Source organism: Mytilus californianus, unplaced genomic scaffold (genome assembly GCF_021869535.1).
Source record: "Mytilus californianus isolate M0D057914Y unplaced genomic scaffold, xbMytCali1.0.p SCAF_9, whole genome shotgun sequence".
Lineage (NCBI taxonomy): Eukaryota > Metazoa > Mollusca > Bivalvia > Mytilida > Mytilidae > Mytilus > Mytilus californianus.
Genome location: NW_026262745.1, coordinates 43,826,551 through 43,841,873, shown reverse-complemented (window position 1 = coordinate 43,841,873; position 15,323 = coordinate 43,826,551). Strand labels below are relative to the sequence as shown.

Here is a 15,323-nt window from a genome sequence, read left to right as displayed (position 1 = left end):
TAAAAACAAACTATAGCATACCAAAATATATAAGTTGTAAAGACTTGCATGCAACTAGGCCTATATATACAATAGCTCTATGTTCTTATAGATCTCATAACATTACGATTAAAAGTCAGATTATGTGTGTGTAAGTTTATTAGAAAATTCAACGAGACACGTCCTAATCAGGTAAAATCCAAAATAACAATTTACAAATTCAGATCTACTGCCTGTTGTATATTGCTTACATGACTGTATATTGCCGAACGAATAGATATGTTTGGTACGGGATGGCGGCTTCGAAGCGGAGACAAAAAGACCAAGATAGATGAAAGTGTAGAATTTTTTTGTTGAGAATTTTTTTTTTAAAGAACTAGATTCGTATCTCAGAATTTGAATATAGCATCTCGTTTTCTTTAGATAAATTGTTAGCTATTACTGGCTATAATAATTACCCCCTTATAAATATTCGCAAAACATGAAGTTAATGATCAATGAATATGAAAACACTTAATAAAGTATAAATATTGGTAAACGGACAGCAAGTCATAGGACTATTATAGTTCGAATAAATTAGTTTACAATAACTGTTGAAAGGTTATGAGAGAAAAATCTGGATGAATTTATTTTTATTAGAATGATTTATTTTACAGTAAAGGCTTCATATTTTTAATCAGTTATTTGTAAAAGAAAGGTGACATGTTTAACACCATGGATCCAGTTAATTAACAAACTACTATGATGGATTTTTCTTTACAATCATTGATCATTATCAATATTTAAGAATAACTTTTGTTTACAAATTCGTTTTAATAAATAATGGTTCAAGAAAAAACTTTTTGAAAATTAGTCTGTTAGTTTCCAAAGAAAAAAATATCTTAAAAACTGAACTGTGAGTTTTCAATCGTTACGTTTTGTTATATCTTTTTAGTGTTAATCTCAGCAAAGACAAATTTGGTGATAAAAATCGATTTGTTGGTCTTTCGTAAAATTAAAAAAAAAATACGCCATAATGTAATCTTATAAAAAAAGGGGGGGGGGTAGCGATTGGAAGAAATTCAATATTGATCCTTCAAGGGACAAGTGAACGTGGGAGATATTCATTCCCTACTGTAAAATATTGAGTTTTTTGGTTGATTAATGTCGGGTGTGTCTGGCGTACCGAATAATATATGATAGGTACATGTAGGTCTTGTAATTGAGACCGCCCGTGATACGGTCGGAAAATTTCGACTGCCTATGAAAAATGAGGGACAGAAAATTGGCCTAATACCAGGCTACTTACAGTCCACTCGAAGAGTTGTTGCAAGAATTCAACGTCCCCATTCGGACGTGGCTGAGCACAGCCCACTGGTCTTCCACTTTCATTACTGCTAAGGTTTTCACATGATTGCCGGTCAGAAGAAGACCTGAAACGACGCTATTTCTATAGTTACTCTAGTTCGCTAACGAATTCGCTTCTTGTTCCATTGAATATAAAGGAAAGAGTTATCTAATATATATATATATTTTTTTTTCTTGAACTACTATAAATAAAGTAGTTCATTTTAAAATGTATTGTTTAAAGGTTAGGAAAACAATAAGTTAAAGTGGCTGGTACATACATGACTTCATGGCTAATACCAAAAAGGTAAAGCCAATTTCCCGTCAGTTATTTTTTTAATTTTTGGTTCACGTGTTAAAATTTAATAAATTGATGAATTTAATAATTTATTGATATCCTAAATCCTTATTAATATATTTACTTCGGTAGAAAAGTAAGTTAATCTTCTCATCTGGACTTTAATCTGTATATCTATTACCTATTTTGGGATTGAAAAAAATAATCTTTAAAAAATGCGGTTTCGAGCCTATTTCTTCATTTTAATTTGTTTACACGTTCAGCAATAACTGATACAAATATGATATATTACCAATGATAAGGCCATATATTTGAAGCTGTTCAAAATTTTGTACATTATAGGTACGTGTATCAGATCGGACATTTTTTTTAATTGTTCTATATAAATAATCTTACTATAAGTTATCTCAGGTCTAAACAAAATGTTGCTATGAGTGTTCTAATGAGTTTTGTTTGATAATTTTTTGTTTAATTCAGTTAAAAGTTTGATTTTTTTTTACACGAGAAGATCTGCTAAAAAGTTTATGATGATCTCTTTTTTTTCAGCATAACAAACGGATACTCTTTAATGTACACTAGGTGGACTTTCCTCTGTTCCGATGAAGGCAGTGCACGTCTTTCATTTAAAAGATTAAATCGTAGTTTTGCAACAGACGGCGGCACATCGGGCATTGACTTACCATTTTATAATTTGTAACAATTATGAAAATAATAAAATATATATTACAAAAAAAAAGTTTATCTCAGGTCTAGTTATCTAGTATGAAATATATCCACTGGAAATAAGCCCTTTAAAACACAAATATCCGTTTACTCATTGCGAAGTTTATTTGCTATTGTTTTTTTATTGATTTTATTATATTATCTTTTTTGTGAAATTTTTGAGTGGTTGAACATGAAATGGACACCGATGCTACAAAGGAAATTTGTTTAATGTCATCTGTTGCAATATATACTAAGTATTACACGTGGACAGGATGTTCCTCAGAAAATTAAGGTATTCAAAATAAGTTATACACACCCCAAGGGTACACGCCACTGTTATATGGAAATTACTGGGTCGCCAGTAAACTGGTAATCAGTCATGCAACTAATCAGTTGACTGACCATGCCACTACAATTTAAAAAGTTTGTCGTTAGATCAAAATGTAATATTTATTTTAATCTAAAATTGAAGAACTAAAAGGATTTATCGTAATTATGAAGGGAAATAATTCAACAAAATCGGATTATTTCCCAAAAGATTATATTTTTTTTTTTAAATTTCCGGGGAAAATAGAAAACTGTATATATAAAGGGTCCCATCAAGGATTTTATAGAAATCCTTGGTCTCATGAAATGGATCTCACACAGAAATGCATAATTAAAATTTATACATTTATTGATTCTATGATTTCTTTAGAAATCAGGAGCGAAATATAACAAATATTTAGTTTTGATATTAAATTAAATTTACCTTTCCTCGCTATAATTCATTTGACATAATATTGAGGGATTTAAGGGTTTGTCCGTACAACGTGTTTGTCATTAGTATTTCACATGACTTATTGTTTTCACGCTTCGCCTTGGAGCTCATTATTCAGACTGTTTCAGACAAGATGATGAAAATAACGTGCAAGGCACTTTTTTCGATTATCGTGAAGTGCACTCTCCCCCCCTCTTCAAGAAGAATGCAGGACAGAAAGTCACAGGACAAAAAGTCACGGACGAAAAGGCACAGGACAAAAAGTCACAATTCAGTTTTGAGATTATTTTTCTCTGAACAAGAAAACACTAATTTTAAAAATAAATTTTTGATTTTTTCTTGAACTATAATATATGAAGCAACATTGTAATAAAATTTATTCAATAAATATCAATGATGATCAAATAATTGTTATGATAACAAAATGTCAAAGTGGTTTGGCACTTGAATGGCTGCATGGTTCCAAAAAATATATCATTTGCATGATTAAAATTTAATAATTTTTCATTTATGAAGGCTTATGAACAATTTTCGAAACTTAAACATGAATAAATGTAAAAAAAAGAAATTATTTGAAGATCTTTCTCTTATATATTCAAACAATTGTCAACAAATTATTTGTGACTTTTTGTCCTATCCAATTTGTGACTTTATGTCCTGTGACTTTTTGTCCTGTGACTTTCTGTCCGTTTACCTTCAAGAATTGTATATTTATAAATCCTCGTCCTTTTTAAAATTACCACACTCTTTGTGATTACCGTTATGCTATTATGCTAACAGTAACCCGGGACTTGATTTACATGTAATATCAGGGGCGATTCCAGCCAGGATAAAGGGGGTCCAAATATATGTCTCCATTAAATGCATTGATCGTTCACCAAAAGAGGAGTCAAACCCCCGGATCCCATCCTCCTTCGATCCGACACTAATTGTGAATATAAATATAATTGTTACTTATTAGTCATAGACTAGTACTAGCTCCGAGCACCTGTTTTGGGATATATACAGCTAATTAACCGTAAATAACTGCGAGATAATGAATAACAAGTTGATTCGCTGCTAATTAATGTAACCTGCACTTCACCCTGATTCATTTGTGAGACCACCGACACTAATAATATTACCTCAAAGTTAACAGGTTAGAGGCGGTACGTCTAAACACTGCTAAGGAGTCCTTAGTGCACTAAGGACGTATACTATGCCACTAAGGACTAGATGGGGTGCTGTAACATGTATTATTTTTCCATATCAAGTAAGAGATTAATATTTAATGCATAAATTTAAAAAAATTATAGAAAAATAATCACAAATAAACGAGTTATTAAGCATTGTTTCAGCACGTGCCCATTTTTCTTTGATATGCCGAAAATCAGTGAACCGATTGACACGTGCCATATAACATACCAACTGAATAAACAATCATAATCTTTTAATTTTAAGTAATTAATAATTGTATCGAAAAGATTAATGCTTAATAATTTATAATTAAATATGTTGTTCTTATTTGCAATGATTAAAGGACAAATAATTTTATTTATTTTTTATATCTTTCTCGACAAAGTTATTTCCCATTTGTGCACGACTTTGTTGTGCGCCAACTAATAAGTTAAGAGTGTGGTCAGCTTGTTAAATGTTTATGTAAGAGCATGGAAGTAATATTTAGAGATACCAAGACAAAAGGAATAGATATATTTATAAGTTTTTTGTTTTAATTTTAATTCCAACAAGGATGCGTGTTTCATTAAAATTTATGAGTAAATTCCGAAAAAACTATCAAAACCTGGTGTTTGCTTCTCCACTTTCTATTGCTACTTCATACTTAGTACGAATTACGATTGAATTGAGAAAAAAAAATCATGTGACGTCCTTGGGGTTATTCAAAACCACTAGTTTTCAACCAGTTTGATAGCTGTTTACAAAGGCTTCATACCGTATTATTTTTTTGTAATTGTTCGACATTTTTTTCTCTAAAAGTATAAGAAGCTTAAATATCATTATCGAACTTTGAAGTTTCATTTACAAATATATAAAGGAGACAAATGTTTTTTTTTAAATGTTCCACAGTTTTTAGCACATTATTTACGAAAATTACCCCGTATGTGTTAATTTAGAGCTATAGATATAATTCTCACATAAAAAGGTTTTGCTTCGCACGAATGCCTTGAAAATATGCTTTTTCATGATGTGAAAATATGCTTTTTCATGATGTGAAAATAATCATTTTTTGTAATACAAGATAATTTGAATACTTTATACCCAAATCTATCACGTGTAAAAATGACTGAAACGGGTCCCCCCCCCCCCCCCCTGAGGAAGTCAGTGGACCCCCTTATAAAAATTTCTGGATCCGCCACTGTAAACATGCATGAAATATTTGACACACGGAAGTTGCGGTGGCATCACCCTTGTCTAATTTGGCTAGTAGGGTTAGTTGAAGATTTTAATTTCTTTATAAGCTAATTATGCACCCGGTTAGGACGAAATGTAAGTAACCGGACAGGGGAATTGAAAACAAAATAACAAACACCATTCAGATCCCGTTACATATTTTCATACCTCTCCGTAAAAATAACGTAATTTGATATGCAGAAGCCTCATCCCTTTTCTGTCAAATTCTTTGCATATCGGTCAACTTTGACACAATTTATCTAAAAAACAGGGATGGTAACATGTTTGTTTCTATAAAAGCACGGATTCAGAATACAATCATTGATATTCTGTTAGTTTTTAGTCTTTCTCCGTATATAAGAGAGCATAATGATTGAATAAGTGACGTCGCTAGGCGTATTTATGAGGTCGTTTTCATTTAGCCTACTATGCCATTTATTAGCACTTTCTTCAAGCTTTGTATTATCTAATTTAATAAAATAATCAATTTCCGACTCACTTTTATTATTTTTTTATAAACATTTATGTCTCCCTTATCTATCCCCTTTTCTCCTTTCTCCCACCCCTTCTCTCCTTTCTCCCACCCCTTCTCTCCTTTCTCCCGCCCCTCTCTCTCCTTTCTCCCACCCCTTCTCTCCCTGTCTCCCTTTACCCTGTCCGCCCCCTCACAGAAAGCAGGATTCCCGTGTAATCAGTTATGTAATTTGACACGTCTCTAACGGTTCATTGATTTTCGGCATATCAAAGAAAAACAGGCACGTGTCTACACAATGTTGAATAACTCATTTATTCGTGATTATTTTTCTATAAAATTTGAAATTTATGCATTAAATATCAATATCTACCATAATATGAAAAAACATAAAAGGTTATAGCACCCCATCTAGTCCTTAGTGGCATATCATAAGTCCTTAGTGCACTAAGGACTCCTTAGCAGTGTTTAGACGCACCCGGTTACACTGTGTATCATCGCCACCGGAAATTGGGTACTAACGAAGCGGAGAGAAATGGAAAAAAAAGTAAACAAGGTAAGAATTCATTCAATTTAAAGCATTTCTACTGATTTGACGAGGGTACCGCTTAAGAAATGATTTTCTGATATATAATTCTTTAAATTATTAGGCCGATAAGTACAAAATTAAGACAATATTTTGTGTTATACTCCAAAGCTTGCCACTTAGTACCTGAAAATTTCGAGGTCGATTGTCCTCTGACGCCCCATTGGCAAGATATTCAACTGTTTTTCATTATTTTTCCAGACACGTTTTTAGATTATGATAGTGTGACATCATATTGACTGAAATCTGTTGTCATAAAGATGTTTTTAAAGAATATGGACCAAAACATTGTTTGTTTATTGTACGGCGAATTGCAGGACGTTGTACGGCGAATTGCAAAATAACAACTTTTGTCTGTACGGCGTCTTGCAATATATTGTAATTTAAAGATGAAATTAATCACTGTTTAGATAATATCAAGTGACGAAATTTTGGCTGTATCAAAGCTTTACCGGCTTACAAATATACAAAATAAACTACTTATCAAATATTATAAAATATATGCCGTTAATTTCGTTCAGAAGTCGTCGTTGCGTATACCTCTATTTGACTTTGTGTTTTTAAAGACAAAAAGGTTTTTTTCAACCATATTATCCTAAATACATTCATATATCGTTATAATACTAACGACTGTTGTCTTATTTGTTGTCAGGGTGAAATTTTGTAAGTTCAATAAAAAAAACCCGACCATTCATCTTTTGTTGGTGCTGTTTTTTTTTTTTAAATATAAACAGTGGAGATGTTGTATGATTGCAAATAAGATAACTATCCACCAGGGTCAAATAAAGTGTATGTAAGCAATTATATGCTATCGTTTGGCCTTCAACAACGAAAAATCGTACCTTACAGTCGGCTATAAAAAGCCCCGACATGAAAATTGTGGAAGGATTCAACAAGAAAACTAACGGCCTAACTCATAACAAAACAATTTACGAAAAATAACAAATATGATAGAGATGAACCAACGACAACCATCAAACTACAGGCTCGTGGCTTCGGACAGACACATAAAGAATGTGCTGGGTTAGATAGACATAGGAAGATGTGGTATGCGTGCCAATGAGACAACTCTCCATCCAAGTCACAATTTATACAGTAAAAGTAAACCATTATAGGTCAAGGTACAGTCTTCAACATGGTTTATTGTTTATTTTTTAAATTTCTGAAATGAATAATTTGTTAATAGAAAAGTGAAGAAAATACTTTGTTTTCATTGAAAATTAGGAGAAATAAATCATGAATTGTGTTTCGAATTAATTTTCTTGTTTCTTATTGAAAATAAGATTATATTTTTTTTTAGTTTAATTAAATTCAATCAATCTTTTTATTTACAGGAAAAAATAATAAAAGACTGTTGCTAAGGCTGTTTGGCCTAAACTTAAATGAGTAGATGGAGGGGTAGTGAAAAGGAGTGTATTCATCCGAATTTTCATTGTTACAGTAGTACATTTTCATGATTACTATGTATAATATTTCTCAGTAAATTTTAATGTGATATTGTGCCAATTAAAATTATGTAATTAATACAAGTAAGACTTACAAGTCGAAGATGCTAGCTTTTGTGAATTGTATTAATAAGTATATAATATTAAGATGACAACCAAAAAAAACTTCATACAAGGTCATCTTTATTCTCAAGTAGAAAGTTTATATAAATAGTTTATGCCGTAGCCACAGCCGGATTTGTATCCTTTGTATCGGATTCTTCTTTCATTCTTTCCAAAAATGATTAATCTAAGGTTAATTTTTTTTTTAAATTTAAACAGTGTTAGCCACCGAGCTTGTTCATTTCTTACTATATAGAGATGAAGTTTTTTTTTAGAAAATTAATGTTCTTTATTCTAATATATTGGCTGTATCTGCCTTTTACAAATAAGACAATAACATTAATTGAAAAAGGAGACGTGGAATGGTTTTCACTGAGAGGACTTTCAAACAAAGTCCAAATGAAATAGATTTGACCAACTATTGGTTACTATACACTTCACAATGAACAAAACCCATACCGTATCAAAATTGCCGGATTTATGACAAAATCAAACAAATATGTCAGGCAGCAACTTACGACAGCCGCTATATTACATGTTCCTGACCAGGGACAGACACATATATATTGAGGCGGGCTTAAACATGTTTGTGAGCACTCAAACCTCCCTTAACATGGTGCCGTGGTGTAGTAATACAACATTTTTTTTTTTGCAGAGAATGATAATTCATTTATATTTCATTTTATCTGAAAGTTGAAAGAGAATTCATTCACTTAATGGTTCTAAATATTCAATGCGGAAAATTTCTCCTGCCATTACCTCCTTCCTTCCCTCCACCCACAACCCATCCCCGAAATGTTCATCACTTATATGCAAATGCTGACTAATGTTGTATGGTTAAAACATTTGGTTGAGGCAATCTAAAGTTTGAGAACAGAAGCGACAGCTTTAGCTTTTTTTCATTTATAAAAGGGCATAACTCAAGAACGGTAACAGTGACGCTACCCAATTTATAACTTGATCTGTGGTTTGTGGTGATAAGCATTTCGTGTTAGTTTTAAAACATTTGGTTAAGGCATACTAAAGTTAGAGAACGGAAACCAATTATTGGGACTTTCTGAACGGACGGGAGAGACGGGTCGGACGGACATGGGTAACATTTAACGCTACGTCAGGGCAGAACAACAGGTCAGTAAAACAGTGACATGCCTTTCCGAAAGTTACAACATTTGCCAGCTTTTGTATATGCCGTATTCATATTGTATACATCAGGTATGTTTAAGATGTAATAGGACTGTGTTCAAGCCTTATATTGTGTATACATCTTAAATGGTGTCAAGCGAATTGTATTTTTATCAAATGCATAATTAGATATTTGAACCTAATACTTTATTTTCTTTAAAAAGACGGCAAATAAATATTTTGAAATTAGCAAGTTGCCATACAGTTGAAAACAAGTTGCCATACAGTAAATTTGTCAACATGAGCAAGTTGCCGTACCCTAGACTTTATTTTTTATGGTCTATATTCTTTAAAAACGTTCATTTTGACAACAAATTTCAGTAAATATGATGCCACACTATAATAATCTAAAAAAGTGTCTGGAAAAATAATGAAAAACAGTTGAATATCTTGCCAATAGGGCGACAGAGGACGATCGACCTCGAAATTTTCAGGTACTAAGTGGCAAGTTCTTGAGTATAACACAAAATCTTGTCTTAATTTTATACTTATCGGCCTAATAATTTTAAGAATTATATATCAGAAAATCATTTCTTAAGCGGTACCCTCGTCAAATCAGTAGAAATGCTTTAAATTGAATGAATTCTTACCTTGTTTACTTTTTTTTCCATTTCTCTCCGCTTCGTTAGTACCCAATTTCCGGTGGCGATGATACACAGTGGGTTAGAGGTTCTCCGTTACTGGGAACTTCATATCGGATCCGATCAATTTATTGGTTCCTTTCCCCCTGGTATTAATGATCCTTTTGCAGTGACGATGACAATCATAGGTATACTCATTACTGTTGATTTTGCATGATAACATACATGTTATGTCAACTCACTTCTACTTCGTACGGCGTCAGAGAGAGAAAAAAAAGCCTTGCAATGCGTCATTATTATTTGGACTACTTCCATATCACTTTAAAAAAAAAACTAATTATTTTAATCATATACTCCGCGCATGCAGTTCGTAATCTTCAATATAAATGAAGCTGTCACTGTAGGCCTCAGACCACAATTATTCTTCCCCTTTGCTACAATGCATTTTTTGGTAAAAAGTCAAATTGAATTAAAAAATTTGCACCGCTTCAAACCTGAAATAAATTTAACTGCTTATAGACCATTATTATTCTAATAAAATATGCTTGTCCCAGGACAATCCATCAGTGCTTTTTCTTTTGAGAGCCCTATTAACATGCCAATGGTAGGATTTGAATCTTGAATAAATGACTAAGGCTAATTTCTACCCTACTTTCATTTTGGCCAAATCACTACTTTCACTTTCAACAATAAATCTTTTCCACATGTTTTACTTATTTCAATATATATGCAACTGATAGGATCACTTAAATAGTAAACATTTCAAAGAAAACAGTAGACAGAATACTTAGGAAGAAATACCCCATATAATAATTGGGAACTATATTCCTAGACCACGAACAAAGGGAATTAATTGTGGTCTGAAGCCTGTATACCAGAAGAAGAAGAAGAAACAATAATTTATTTCACTGACTGAGATATTGGGCTGACGAGGCATTTCAGCATGTGAAATCTTAACTGTTATTCCAAGTACATAGTTATCATCCATTGATTTTCATTTTTTACAAAAAGATTCCTTAGTGTGGACCATGTATTACTTCAAAATTTATTTATTTATATTTTTTATGCATAAAAAGTAAACCTAATTGTACAATGAAGTAGGGGGATGAAATTATTTTATTTTAGTTTAAGAATCACTCATACTTCTTGTATGATGTCACCTTAGCCTACAAATTACCAAAAAGAAACACATTTTTATTTCCTCTAGCTTATGCATTGTTATGTGTATGCCTTTTCATATACATGTAAAAATGTGTTACTGCCTATATTGACCTTAAATGTTATTCAGTTTTGCATGGCCTAATGGGACCTTGTTCTACTCATGTGGTATGCTATAAGCAGGTAAGTAACTTTCTTTCCTTTTGAAATACAAATATCTTTATAAATATACATGAAGAATTTTTATATTAGCCTCCCCCCCCCCCCCCCCCCTTAATTTGAAATCTTTATTTTCAGGCATAGGCTCATATAAATTCGACTTTTGAAGAATTGAAATAAATCTGAGACAGCAAATGAGTATTCAGCTGCTTTACATTAAAATACATCATGTACATACATGTGACATACACAATTATATATAAATAGTTATAAAGACATTTAAAAAGCAGTTTTTTGCAATATTTAAATTATGTAGGCCCAAATCTTGATAGTTAAAACATTAAACATTAAACGGCAAAAAATTAACACCCAAAGTTCAAATATAAGAATGAACTTATAGTCTTTAATGTATATATGCTATTGCCACGAAACTAGGTAAACTGTCTTATAATTCCCTAATCTGAGTTCATGCCAAGTTTGATTAAAATTAGTATTTCTACTCTGACTACATGCTCTATTAGGTCTATAGTGTGGATAGTGTATAACTTGCAAATTATTTTCATACTCCTTCCAAATTACATTGGAAAAAATGTGGCAATTTTTTTAGGCTAAGGATGTTCGCTCCTCTTGATTTTGAATTTTTACCAGATATTCGGAATCCTCTGGTTTTATCCATGCAGTGCCATTAAAAAATTTTGCCCGCAAATCCCTACTTTTCTCTTCATATTTTTATTACATAGTTTAAAAAGCCATATTTGAAAATCTTATAAAATCCTTGTTATTTTTCCATAGCTTTTGAAAGAAAAAGGTGCCAGTGTTAAGTGTATGAAAAGTCTAGAGAGAATCACTTCCCGCCAAATTTTTAATGGCTTATATCTTAAAAACAAGCACACGGACCCTTCATTTTTCTGTTTTTTTAGTTCCTTTATTCATATACTTTCAATTTATAACAGTCTTAAAAAGCTTGTTATTTTGAAACAGAGTAGCGAACATCCTTAAGTAGTGATTTGGTAATGTATAGTTTGAAAAGGTCAAATATTAGTATGTCTGAAGTTGTCAATCTAAATTATAGACCCTTTAAACATAAAATTGTCAGTTTTTGGCTTATATCTCAAACACTAAAGCATTTAGAGCAAATCTTATGCGAGGTAAAATTGTTCATTATTTCAAGTTCTATCAGTCATTAAATTTTCAGATGAATCTAACAATCCATTGTTGGGTTGCTGCCACTAGATTGGTAATTTTAAGGAAACTTTGCAGTATTTATAGGACCGCAAAAAAACTTTGCGGTCAAAATATTGGTATGACGTTGGCGTCGTCGTCCAAAGACACATTGGTTTTCGCACTCTAACTTTAGTTTAAGTGAATGGATCTCTATGAAATTTTACCTTAAGGTTCAATACCACAAAAGGAAGGTTGGGATTGATTTTGGGAGTTATGGTACCAACAGTTAAGGAATAAGGGGCCAAAAATAAGCATTTTTGTAACTTCCAGAGTGACATAACTTGTGTGTTAGTGTATGGATCACTCTGACATTGTACCACAAGGTTCCATATCACAAAGGGAATGCTGGGATTGATTTTGGGGGTAATTGCCTCAAAATTTTAGGAATTGGGGGCCAAAAAAGGGGCAAAAAACAAGCATTTTTCTAGTTTCATGACAATAACTTGTGTGTAAGTGTATGGATCTTTCTGAAATTGTACTACAAGGTTTTATATCACAAAGGGAAAGCTGGAATTGATTTTGGGGTTAATTGCTCACAATGTTTAGGAATAAGGGCCCAAAAAGGGGCCAAAAATAAGCATTTTTCTAGTTTCCAGACAATAACTTGTGTGCAAGTGTATGGATCTCTCTGAAATTGTACTGCAAGGTACCATACCACAAAGGGAAGGCTGGGATTGATTTTGGGGGTAATTGCCTCAAAATTTTAGGAATTAGGAGCAAAGAGGGACCAAAACAAGCATTTTTCTAGTTTTAGGACAATAACTTGTGTGTAAGTGTATGGATCTTTATGAAATTGTACTACTAGGTTCCATATCACAAAGGGAAAGCTGGGATTGAGTTTGGGGGTAATTGCCCTAAACGTTTAGGAATTTGGGGCCAAAAAACAAGCATTTTTCTAGTTTCCAGACAATAACTTGTGTTCAAGTGTATGGATCTCTCTAAAATTGTACAGCAAGGTACCATACCTCATAGGGAAGGCTGGGATTGAGTTTGGGGGTGATGAATCATAAGGGGGTTCAAAACATTTTGGGGGGGATTTTTTTTCCTTTTTTTCCTTTTGTTTTCTTTAAAATTTGGTTATTTCTGAATGATTTATATATAAAAGCAAATAATAATGATATGCGGTTTGAATAGGTAAATTAGAAATTTTTAAGTTCTTAAATCCCATTCATTTTGTGAGCCTCTTGTTTTAATTGCTTCTGTAAGTAATATATTAATTTGAAATTTTGATGACAGACACATACAGATTATACCGTTAACAATATTTCAGAGTTTAATGTTGTCAAGCACACACATCATAGAAGAATAGTTAATCACGTCATTGTTGTCCATTGAAAAATTAGTATGAACACGATGAAAAAGTACGGGAATGTTTGTTTGTTAAACTATTGACTGTGGTTATGTCTTTGAAACTGTTGACTGGCAAATAGTCTGTGAAATGAAATAGCACAAATATTTCATTCCTTTTTTATATATCATGGTATATAGAAAAACACATACTGATGTACAATAATAGTTATAGTCATTAAATTATAGTTTTTACCTTTTTTAAGTTTAGGGCAAGAAATATAGAAGATAAAGAAAAATATAAACAATTACAACTGTACAGTAGAATTGATCGGCAAAACAACATAAACAGAAGACAACAAGGCCTAAATGGTAAGACCACTTCTATATAATAAAAGTGATTGCCCATGAATGATGACTATTATAAAAATAAGAAGATGTGGTATGTGAGTTATCTATCCACCAGAGTTCAAAGAAGTGGATGCAAGCAATTAAAAACCAATGACGGCCTTCGATAATGAGAAAACCCATACGTTATAAGTCAGCCAATAAAGACCCCAACATGAAAAGATTTAAACAATCCAAATTAGTTCAAAGCCAATAACAATTAATAAAAAAATCATGTCTGTGAGCACTCCACCTAACCATAATCTAGGACAGTGGTTCAAATAGCACATCATATGAACAAACTGTAAAAACTGTTGCAAGTGGCTCAACTCATTATCACTGCAAGGCACTAAAACGACTGATATTAAGTCGTGGACACAAAGCACTGAAATAACAGAACTCATAATCATGATAAGTAAGAATATCAAATTTAAGTTTCTCAAAATGTTCATATTAAACATGATAAAATAAGCTTATTTCATATTGCTGTTTTTTTTCTCAATTTATTTTTTTGTGTATTTATAGGTGAGACTTCTTGGTTTTCATGATCATCAACAGGTCAATACAGAAGAGTACTTTTCTACATTGTGAGCTAATTGGATTAATGTGAAATGAAATGTGTGCTTACCTGGAAAAAGAAAATAGGAAATTTCTACAAAATGGCTGTAAACAAAATGGAGTACCATCATAGATGCACAAGAACACAATTGTGTAATTGCAACAACCTACATATTCACTGAAGGATTATGGAGAAATGTAGAAAAAATAGTATTTTGTTGTCGAAATAAACACCTGCTTTATCCATTCATGTACATAGCTCTATCATATCAAATATACAGAGGAAGACGTTTGAAGAACAAATTGCAAAAATGTATTCTTTACCAATTGAAGGAAGATGTTTGGTGGATGTAATTATTTATTCACTGAACTGTTATGTAGGGGATTGAATAATTGTACGCAGCAGCCTAAACAGAAGAAAAGTTAAATTAACATGAAAAGTGGTTATTTTATTTAATCTGCAAATTATGAGCACAATATTAATAACATCACAAATAGTATGATATTCATAGCGTTTTGCTTGTTATTGTATTGTCTCAAACAGCTAGCCTATTGTTTTTGTATGTCATGTTACTCATCAGTGAACATTTTATTAAAGTTTTAATTATCTTTTGTATCAATTATTCAGTCTCAGAAAAATTATATTCATACTGTTTTTACTGTTTTGAAATTTTCATAGAGGAAAATTGAATAACAGAAATTTCCATAGAGGAAATTTGGAGAACA

At 32.0% G+C, this 15,323-nt stretch overlaps 3 protein-coding genes across 4 annotated transcripts in view; 2 read left to right on the top strand and 1 right to left on the bottom strand.

Moving 5' to 3' along the window:
* Nucleotides 1-15,323, bottom strand: part of LOC127714279 (tereporin-Ca1-like) — a 398,353-nt gene that overhangs the window by 88,077 nt on the left and 294,953 nt on the right. The gene's annotated exons all lie outside the window — the stretch shown is intronic.
* The window catches only part of LOC127714271 (uncharacterized), a 213,790-nt gene that overhangs the window by 52,752 nt on the left and 145,715 nt on the right, over nucleotides 1-15,323 (top strand). The window lies entirely within an intron of this gene.
* The window catches only part of LOC127714274 (tereporin-Ca1-like), a 470,404-nt gene that overhangs the window by 390,359 nt on the left and 64,722 nt on the right, over nucleotides 1-15,323 (top strand). The window lies entirely within an intron of this gene.